Here is an 11,222-nt window from a genome sequence, read left to right as displayed (position 1 = left end):
TCCCCTGGGCAGCCTGTTCCACTGCTGCCCACTGCTTCTGGGCAGAAATTCTTCCTAATATGTAAACACCAGCAAAAACAAAACAAAACAAAAAATCAAAAACACCGTTATGGTTTTCCAAAATACACAACATCTATTTTTACAGTTAAGCTTCACAATTGGCAGTTTGAAAAAAAAAAAATAATAATGAAATGAGCGAGAGTGGGCTTTTTATTATGCATGGTTTTATTTCTTTGAATTTCAAAATTACCTAGCATGCATTTTAAACTTTGGTACAATTTGCAGGCTGTTTTCATTTCTATTTAAAAAGGCTAAACACTAAGAATGTGCCTCTGCTTTGCATTCTAATTGCATGTAACTGATTTGCACAGCAGAACAAAAACCTAATTTTCAGATTATGAATCATGCGCTAAGAAATAATTATTGTTTTACAAGTGAAAAAATGTTTTCCTCATTTCCCCCCTCTTGCCCAATTGATGAGAACTGCTTGCCAGTTTGTAGGTTGCCAGCCTTCGCAGAACAGCATCTATTACTCTTCAGGGATTTGGAAAGGTAGACAGAAACACAAGGCATACAACTGTTTTGACTGCATTCTTTTGCTTGCAACGTAACACTTGCCTTTTATTATTTTATCTTCAACAATCAAGGGGTGACTAAATGGTTGCAGGTGGTGATGAAAATAAAAGCCATCCATCATTATTTATTAGGCATGAAAAAGATACACAATAATGTAATTTAATCCCGGAGCAGACAATTATTTCCACATATTGATAATACAATGTGAAAACTGTCATGAATCCTAATGTGATGTTCGCCTTTATTGGTGAACCACTAGTAGCAATGCAAATAATGAAATTGTATCAAAAGGAAAAAAAAGTAATTATTTGCGTATACCAATAGCGTTGTAGAAAAACACATCATTACTAACTTTGGAAAATATAATAATCCTGGCTCGTGTGTGACTTTCGTTTTGAAGTTTGCAAATGCAGAAGCAAAATGTTCCTCTAAGTAAATATTTTACTGATTTCTGTATCATCAAAATAATGCCACTGGTTTTGATAAGGGAACTTGAAATCCAGCTGTATAGTCAGCTGGATTTTGCAGGGATTTGCAGATCACAGAATCACAGAATCATAGAATGGCCTGTGTTGAAAGGACCATAATGATCATCTAGTTTCAACCCCCCTGCTATGTGCAGGGTCGCCAACCACATGAGCAGATCTCTCTGCTCATCTATTCACATATTTATGCATGACATTTCTTCCATTAAAAATTATTTAAGAGATATCTTTGCTCCATCTGGGCCCGATTCAAGGCCCGTTTCAGTCATCAGAAAGATTCGCATTGATTTTGGTGGGCGTTAGACAGAAACCCTTTGTTGCAGCTTTCTATAAACAAAGTTGAGCTCCAGTTTGGGCAGAGTGGCTCACACATCTATATTCATTCAGCTGACATTCACCTCTGGGCAGATGGAAGTGTGTGCCACTTAAGGTCTACTTATGTCTCATTTCGAGGGGGGTAAAAGGGCCTTTTGGCTGGACAAAAATATACATTTTTATAAATAGGCAACTGTACATGCAAAGAATATCTGCAAATGCACATCTAATTTACATTTGAATTACCATGTCTGGGCATGCAAATCAGGTAATTACTTGCTCACATATAACCGGCCATTTGCATGCACAAATACCTATTATATGCATTCAGTCACAGTAATGTGTCTGCAGCATTTAGCTGTATCTCAAGAGGAACTACAGCAAGGAAGAGGTTGACATTATCTCTTATGGACTCGTTGTCTTCTAGAGTAATGGAAGTGATATTTGAAATCATTAGGAGATCTATAAACTTGCTGTGTGTGTTATCCCTTAAACTGAAGTCTCTTAGACTTAGGTCTTTAGGTGGTTATTCCTGGAGCACGTGTCAGCAAAACATTAAAAATAGGTTACAAACATGGAGTCTTCTTCCCACTGTAAAGATGGGACCATGATATGGCAAAATGCATCTTGAAAACACATCTGAACCTATGATGGCACTCCTAGAGGCTGCCTTTGGTGAAGCTGCTGAGCAGGATGGGCAAGCTTCAAGGACTGGGGTTAGACAGATCTACTGCAGTCATTGGGGCATCACTGCTCAGCCTCTCCTGGCCCTGACAGTAGCTTTCTGTCATACCACAATTTCCAGCCACCTCCACTCCTACCTCCCTACTTTCATGGAGGAGCAGAGAAGTCAACTGTGGTTTTCTAAAATACATTATCCATTCCTCTATGATGATGGGCACAAGGTGCTCTAAGCATCACCTGGGATGCAGCAGTTGGGAGGAGAACTCACATTTGAGCAGAAGGAGCCAGGCAGGGTGCTGCCAGGAGCAGTGGACTGGTTGTACTTTCACTTTGCCTTGTGTTTAGGCTGTTGGTAGGACAAGTGGGCCTGAAAAGAATCATGATTCAAATTGTTTTTCTCCATTAATCAGTGCATTTTTTTTTTTTTCAGCTGCCTGGCTTCATTGCATTTGTTTGTCTTTCCCTCTCCAAATGAGCAGGGGAATCTGATTTTTTTCCTGAATTTGGCTTAAGAGACAAATTAAACTTTTCTTTGTTTATAATCAAAGCAATAATGATTATTTGAACATTTTGAGGGAATCACATAGCATTTTAAAAGTCTGTAAAAAGACAAGAAAGGTGGTGGGAAGTCAGAAGACACTGTTTTCCTTAAAACTGAACGTGGATGGTTTTTACAAAGTGACTCCACGCCGTCTGTAGAGTTTCACCAAATGGCCTGGGAACGGATGGCAAATTTGTGAAAACATGCTGGAAATGTTTTGTTGATATTCCTGCTGACATTAGGGGCAGATCCTGCAAGTCACCACAAATATTTGGCAGTGGAGAAAACCAGAGATTTTGTTCAGCTCTGTTTGGAATCAGATAGCAAATTGATCTTGGAGGCTCTCCCTGGAACTCTTCATATTTTTGGAAAACAAAAGATTTTCAGAGGAAGCCCTGTTTTTATTATGCATGAGATTGTTATGGGAGGAGAAAGGGGAGTCTGTGACTTACACAAAAGAAGAGGGGAATAGGAGCTTTTGCTGGAGTTGAACAGATTATTTCTGGCCTCGGCTTTGTGTACTTTTCCCCAGGAACACAGATCTTTATGTGAGAAAAGATTATTTCTGAATTATTTATTATTTATTTATTTATTATTCCATCTTCGGGGCCTCATACAACAGGAGATCAGTTACCTGTGGGGTCAATAAATGATCCCGCTGGGAGCTGAGGGAAGGGAGGATGCTCAGAGCACATCGCAGGGCTGGAAGCTCCCTGCAGTGGGATGGGACTCCTGGTTGGCCACCCTCGTCTCCCTGCTGCTGCTCTTGCTCCAAGTGGATGATTAGGCTCAGAGAGTCCTGACTGCTCCTTTTCATCCACCATCTCTGTGATGAAATCCCAGACCCAATTTCCCTTAACTCCAGCCAACATTTCACCTCGCCTTCCAGTAAGTGACAGCGTGTCCTCTGCAGCAGCAAGCTTAGTGCTGTTGCTCACCACAGCAACAACTCCCAACCTCCGAGGCTTCTTCTGTTGTTTGTTGGGAAGAGGCCAGGAGAACGCTGAGAGGAAATAACTCAGCATCATTTTCCCTCCCTGGCCTACAGAGAAACCCGGGAAAGCTGGGAGCCTGAGTTCAGCTACGTGACCTGCCCTTCCCAGCAGACACTGAATGGCTCCATGTAAGACAGCTCAACTATAAAGTAGTAAAATTTCCCAGAGGTGACAAGGGAGGACCTTTTGAGGGACCATGCTGTGTACACTTGTATGGGTTGGTGGATTCCAGATGAAGCAAAGACAAACTCTCCCTGGGAAGCTTCTGACTTCACAGATTGCTTAAACACTCACCATGTTTGGCACAGGGATGGATGTGATAAACTGGATTCATACGGCGACCCAAGGAAAAAACAACAAGGGAATGTGGCAGGCAGTCAGTTTTGTGGTCTGAACCCCACAGGAAGGACATGTTTTCAGATCAGACCCCAGCTGTAACAGCGAGGCTGAAGTAGAAAGAGAAGCTTGACAGGCTTCTTCTTGCACTGTCTTTGACTTATTTCAAGATTGTCATTTCTGATCTCAGACAGAAGACTGGCCATAAGAAGAGCCTGAACTGTTGGTCCCACTGCAATTCAAAGCAGCTCTGTGTCCCTGCATGCATGACACCTAAATTCTGTTGTCTGGTGATGACTGGTCCTCTTTTGATAGTTATCAGTAATGTTACCATCATTAACGACTTGGATGATGGAAAAAGTGACATGCTGGATTTGTAGGTAAGACCAACCTGAGTGCAGTTATGTTCAGTATGTGGACAGGAATAGAAATAAAACAAAGCACTGCTTGGTAAGTTACTTCCAAAGCAGTACAAGGCACAGGAATGATGGGAGGTGGAGAGATGTCAAATATGCACAAGGCTGTTGCAGAGAGGCAGAGAATAGACTTCTCCCTCTCTGTGGGGGACATGAGAAGTCATTGCAGGCTTCAGTTTCCATAAGAGAGCCTAAGTAAATCTTTTCATTTATAACTTTTTGTAGTGGAAATTTCAAAAGATTGCTTATGGACAGAGGAATAATCTATTATTATTTATGTATAAATAAACTTGTTGTTTACTACCAGAAAAAATGTTGGAAAATATTTTTTTTTTTTTAAGTTTTTTTAACTCACAGCAAACATCATACTCAAGTAAACATCCCTTCCAACCTTCATGTATCTGCAGATACATGTCTTCTACCTCTCCTCCCAGGCAGGCATGAATGTAACAAAATAGTAGATGGGAGGAAATACATATAAATATTTTGTAAGTAGAGTACTATATATATTGGGCACAGATAGAAATAGCATTGTTCTCATTCTGTTCTCATTCTCACCAGCACAAATCAGGAATAAATCCTTTCACCAAGCTCTTGCTAGATGTAAAAATGGAGAAAGTGAGTGGTGAATGAATGTGTCACAAACAGCTGAATGTGAAACTTTTGGTAAGTGAGCATCTTTGTTTTATTATCTGGTCATGCTTCTGTTCAAGGCTGTGTCTGGACATTGTATGTATTTTTTTCAAAAGCCAACGCTGTTATGGGATATACTGGAGACAGTGTGGGCGGAGCACAACATTATTAAAAAATAAGGAAATGTCTCCTTTTTTGTTTTTCTGTATAAGAACAAATCATTTATTCCCCTCTGGATTTCATGAGTGTGTTATTTACCACTGTTTACTGTAACTAGCTTCCTATTATTACAAAAGTTGGCAAAGTCATTGTGGGTCTGTAGCTTGCCCAGTTACATTCCAATTCCTTTCTGCCAAAAATTAAAAAATGGGTTTTCCATGCACCTATCACATGTAGGAATATGTCTGAACACATTTCTTACTCCTACTGATGCCAATGACTTTGTCAGAAAGCGGTCAGGAGGGTGCATAACCCTTCCTGTCTAACGAGCACATTCTTACCAGCATCCTATGAGCACACAGAGGGGCGGCTCATCACAGAGCTGCAGTGCTGTTGCACAACACCCAGTCTGGCTTTAACCTGGTTAGTTTGGCTACTATACAAACAGCACTAGGCCTGAACTAATTCATCCCAAAGAGGAGATAACCGGTTCTTTCTGTGTAACACTTGATCATCCCTTCATGAATGCCCTTCACAAGGTGTCCGTGCCAGGATGACCAGCCCATGCTTTCCCTGCTACAAGGGTGTGAAAAACACCATGCAGATCAATTCCATGTGCATGTACTTCCCCAGGTACACAAGAACAGGGATTATGCCTGATCATGGCATGGCTTAGGATAGCCATGTAGGAAAACATGAAAGATGAACCACATTTGGGGAAACAGTCCCAGACAAACAGCATTAGCCTTGGGCAGCCCACACTACAAACAGGATGAATTTTGTGGCCAAGGGCTTCTTCGGATGCCACTGGAACTGCACAAGCACCCTGCAGAAAGAGGCTCAGTGGAGGGGCCAGGTCTCTCCCCACGAAGTATGAATAAATGTGGTGCTCAGCAGAGTTTAGCTTCATGTGTTTGCATGGGAGAATCTGCTCTGGGTTTCTGTTTTCCATTTCCATGGGGCCTTTGCAAACAGAAGGGCTGAGTGAGACACAGGAAGAACTGGTATGCTTATGAGTGTACTGGCCTAGTAAACAACCAGTGGGGATATATTTGAATCTCTGCTTGGTGTTATTTTCTTTTTGCCCGGGCAAACAGTATTCTGAGTGTTGCCTAGTCCTAATCAGACTGCAGGGTTCTAATAAAACAAATCCAAACTAATAAAGCACATTTTGTCAGCATTAATCCTCTTAAAGTTATCAGGTTTTCAGATCCCTAGATAGGGGTGGTACTGTCTGACATAAAGTTGAGAGATAAAAGTAGGATAAAAGAACCATTACTGCACAACTGCACTAAGACAAAAATATAATTGCAAAGGCTGAACTTGATTATTATTTAAAACATGTGTTGGGTGGAGGCACCAACCAGCAGGAAGCATCTGATGCTGATGAACCCACACAACCTCAGCATGAGTGACTTTTGAGTATGAATGTAAAAGATTTATTAATTTCAGTTTTTAAAGTGTTCTATTTGTTTTGAAAACATTTGGGGTTGCAAAACACATGAATCCTGTAACTATTTCCATAAAGCCTGGATGAGTGAAACATTAGAGGTGGTGGGGGTGGGGAACATGGGTATATTTTTTTTTCTAGGAAGAATTTCCATTAAAATTAAATCTAGTTTAATTATAGCTCCTCAGCAGTGAGTATGTGATTTCTGATTATGTCCCTGGTGGATGCTCAGGTTGGTACTGCTGTGGTTGGTTGGATTGAGGTCTGCTCCATTTCATTACTTTTTCCTTGAAGAGAAACCTCACTGGTATTCGTGGAAACCATGTGTCGGTTTGTGCAGCATGTCATTACACATTATCATATCAGACAGTTTAAAAAACATTGCATTGTTGCTTCTGGTTGGATTCTCTTTATGTGTAATACAGATGGCATTATTCTAGGTAATTCTCTTTTTCAATTCCAGCCCTCAAGCCACTCAAACAAAGAGAAAATTGTAGATGGATATGAACTAATTTCTTGGTGTATATCCAAAACCCACAAATAATGAGGGATGGGAGAAACTCAAAAGCTCTGTAGATTTGGTTTGGACACACACTCAAGTTTGACTCTTCCGCAAAGTTATAGAGGAACCTCCATAACTGGAGCTGTGCTCCATTACACTGGTGTAAACAAATCCAGTGGTGACTCCAGGGGGAGAGTTCAGCAAATGACCCCTATGGCTGAAGATCTCAGGAGAAAAGATTTTGTGTGAGATTTCTATTACTTCCTGTTTCTCGTCAGGTTCAGGTCAAGAACCGCTTTTCTCACAGTGCAGGGGCACTGGTGTTCCCATCCACAACGGACTGGGAAGTGCTGGGGAGCATGGAAATAAAGCTGAGACAGGCTTTCATAGGGCAGGAGAGCTCTGTTTTGGGCTAGATCAGAGCAGTGGGCAAAGGTCGGTTTTTATTTTGTCTGAACTGGTTCCTGCATTCAAAGTGGCAGTATGGAAATATCAGTCTGAGGTACGAGAATACGGTAAGGGGTCTGAGCTGCATCACCTGTGTGGGGTGACTGTAAGATCAAAACTTTTATCTCACATGACACTAACACCGCTTCTTTCCTATTTGCAGAGCGTCCCTGAGAGCAAGGACAGCTATCTGGCATCCCACAGCTGTATGGTTATTCCACCTTGAGAGTACCAGCAGTTCAGTTAATGACCTGGGCTCCCCTTCTTTTGAGGCACGCCCCGATGAGCAGATGTCAGAGGCTGCAGTTACTGCTCAGAGATACACAATGCTTCACAGCAAAGACAAGGAACATCGGCTACAGAGAAGCGCAAAAGAGCTTTAGCAGAAGGCCCAGTACTTTGGATAAGCCTGCTTCAGAGAGTGGCATTTTCTATCTTCCGGACACTTTTCAGAAGCGTTGTCACTAGCTCTGCAGCCCTGTTCAATGAGCAGTATTAGCAGGAATATTTTACTGCTTGCAAGGTGAGAATGCAAAACGAGTGTTGTTTTTTTTTATATGCATTCAGCTGCTCTGCTCAGACTCACAGTCAGGATAACTTGGCAAGGAATGGTTTTCTGTTCAGCATTGCAGAAGCCTGGAAGAAATACTGTTTGAAAGGGGTGCTTTCATCTAAGGAAATAACCTAGACCACAGATGATCTGTCTGTATGAATTTCTCTGTCTGAGAAAGATATAGCATCAGTCCCTGACATTGATGTGGTAGTGGCTCTAGAAAAAAGAAACAACAGCAACAAAAAAATAAAAACAGCATTGTAAAACAAAGACAGCTGGATTGACAGCAACCTACACAGACAGCTGTGTCCAGCAGTGACACTGATTGAGGCAGACTTCTCTAAACTGGTGACAGACTCTGAATGCCACATCCCACAATCAGTCCTAAGTGACACAACTTCATGTGGCTGTTGTGATTCGGGTGCTCTCTCTTGCACTGGGAATATATACAAATGTTCTGCGTTGTTGGACTCCAAATATTTTTCCTTCATAACTCCTCAGACAGAGATTTGGTGAAAGGATATCTATCTGTAAATGGGAAATACCTTCACAAAACTTTCCAGGGAAAGTCTGCACTTAAGCAAGGGGCAGTCATCCAGCTCCAAATGCTGGGGAAAATGCACCCACTATCCAAGCAGCATTCCCATGCTGAGGTTGTCTTTGGAAGGTTCCATAGCTCCCTGACTGCTGTGTTCACTTTCATTTTATGCATGTTCATAGCACATCATTTCTAATTATTTTTTAACCATTTTCAACAAAAGGTAAGAAATCAGACCTTTAATGCCACTGGGGTTTCTGCCACACAAGAGGCAATGGGAAGGATCCAAAAGCTTTCTGTTGGTTAGAATATTAGACCCCCACATTTCAGAGAATGCTGGGGACCTCTGTGTCCAAGTCCAAGCCTTTGGGCTCATTTCTAATTCCTCAATCCAAGATAATCACAAAGTGTGGTGCAGTCACTCTTGGAGTGCTTGGCCACAAGTATTTAACTGAAGCTACACAAGTCTTTGGGATAAATGCCCTCAGGGCAGCGTCTCTGCTCCACGCACCTTTGTGGCCCAGAGTGGCCTCCACCATGTCCCAGTGCTGCTTAATGCTGTGAGATGCCCCTGGCTACTAGTCACCAATAATCCTCTCCCTTTTTTCCTAAAAACCTTGTTCAAGCAACCTGGAATGGAGTGATAAAAAAGATATAGCAATGGGAACTGTCCTCTCTGAAAACATCCCTCAGTCCCTCAGGCAGGCTATAAATGATCTGCTATTTAAGGAAGCAGTATTGATGGGTTCTTCCTGCCTGAAAGAGGCATGAGAAGTACAACTCCATTAGAACCAGACGTATCAGCCACAGTGCCACTGGGAGCAGTGCACATCAAGCTCACCAGAAATGTCTTCCTTCTATTTCTCTTTCTTTCTATTTCTTCTATTTTTTTTCTTTATCTTTCTTCTATTTCTCAATTTCCACTTAATTTTTTCAATTTTCACTTTGGGGATCTGCCTCTTCTCCCAGGTAACTAGCAATAGGACAAGAGATAATGGCCTCAAGTTGTGCTTGGAGAGGTTCATGTTGGATATACAGAAAGTTTCTTCTCAGGAAGAGTGGTGAGGTATTGGAATGGGCTACCCAGGGGGGTAATGGAGTCATCATCCCTGGAGTTGCTCAAGAAAAGGATGGACACTGCACAGAATAGCATGGTCTAGAGCAGTCAGAGGCATGGGTTGATGGGTGGACAAGATGATCTTAGAGGTCTTTCCAACCTTTGTGATTCTATGAGTAACCCACTAATTTACCCCTTCCTCCTTCTTTCTTCTTCTCCCAGAAATCCCATTCCAACCACTTGGATCTGCTACAGAACAGAGCTTCTTCAACTTATACTGGCACAGCTCAGCTCTCCCTATAGAGTCCAGACATGATGATACATAACGGGCAAAATGATGAGCATCCTTAAATGTGAGTGATATTGTCAGCACTTCAAGGAAATTGTATATACAGATCTACTTAGTTAATAATGAGACGTGCACACCTTCTGTGCACCTCACTGAGCACACATTTAAACATATGGCTGCTGAGATAGAATATATCCTGCCAGCCTTTTTTCTTAATTAAAGTTATGCGAGTTATGAAATACTTTCTTTTATATTAAGCTCTTATGCCTGTGGAGAAATTTCTATTTGTTTTTATCTCATTTGAGCTTCAAGGTTAATCTTAGTTTAAGAATCTCGCTCGCTGTGCTAGCAATGCTTCATTCTGATCTGTGCGCATGGGTGTGCGCATCCTTTTGTTTCATGCTGGGGCTGGATGCCGCTGGCTGAGTACCATCCATGTACTGGTTTGCCCTACAGACATTAGCAATAGGTGTAGGTGGCTGGGAAAATGGTACATGAAGACTATTTAACTGATGGTGTATAGGGTCATAAAAACAAAACCAAGAGGTCAGGTGAAGCGTTTCGTCTTGTTTTTCAAGACAACGCAAATGTGAGGTGTCTCACTCTCTGACCTGTTGGAGATGGGAATTCAGGAATCATTGATATATATTTATTTATTTTGTTCTATGACAGCAGCAAGTTATAACTTAGTCCAGCAAAGAAAAAGGCGTAAAGGAGAAAGAAAAAAGAGCAAGGCATTTAGATCAAATTAACACAGCAGAAATAAAATAATAAAACCACCTGCTTTGTTCACAAATAAACTTTTTATGCGGTGATCTTCATGTCATATCTTATGTATGTACTGGACAAATGTAGCAGTAGTACTAAAAAAAAAATCCATCACAGTTATAGGTACTAAAATGAATGTCTGAATTATTTACATAAGTCCATCTTTCCTTGGACCTTGGGATCTGCAGTAATTCAGGGTAATGGTTCAGCTCTTTCTTCTAGTTTATCACTATTATGTTTTTGCAATCAGAAAAAAAACTGTTCTCTTGCCTTTTTTCTTCAGGATATGTACCAAATAATATCTTAAGGAAGGATAAAAACCTATCATTTTTAGTGTTTTTTTTTTTTTTCCCTTTTTTTTTTTTTTTTTCTGCAACTGCTGGCTATTACCTTTTTCTCCAACTTTTAAAAGTACTGTGGCATTTCTTACTATATCTGCTCTCGAACTCTTCCCTTTCTGTTCATATTCCTCTTGACT

The 11,222-nt window shown here is 41.2% G+C and overlaps 1 long non-coding RNA gene across 1 annotated transcript; it reads left to right on the top strand.

Annotated features, from left to right (window-relative positions):
- Positions 1–4,927: 4,927 nt before the first annotated feature.
- LOC149916462 (uncharacterized) lies at positions 4,928–11,005 on the top strand. Its single transcript, XR_016469933.1, has 3 exons — positions 4,928–5,014; positions 7,703–8,062; positions 9,910–11,005. It is a non-coding gene; the product is annotated as an uncharacterized LOC149916462 (long non-coding RNA).
- Positions 11,006–11,222: the final 217 nt, after the last annotated feature.

This window comes from Phasianus colchicus, chromosome 11, assembly GCF_987193195.1.
Source record: "Phasianus colchicus chromosome 11, bPhaCol1.hap1.1, whole genome shotgun sequence".
In the NCBI taxonomy this organism is placed as follows: Eukaryota; Metazoa; Chordata; class Aves; order Galliformes; family Phasianidae; genus Phasianus; species Phasianus colchicus.
Note: the sequence above shows the minus strand (reverse complement) of the source record. Positions and strands in the feature narration are given on the sequence as shown.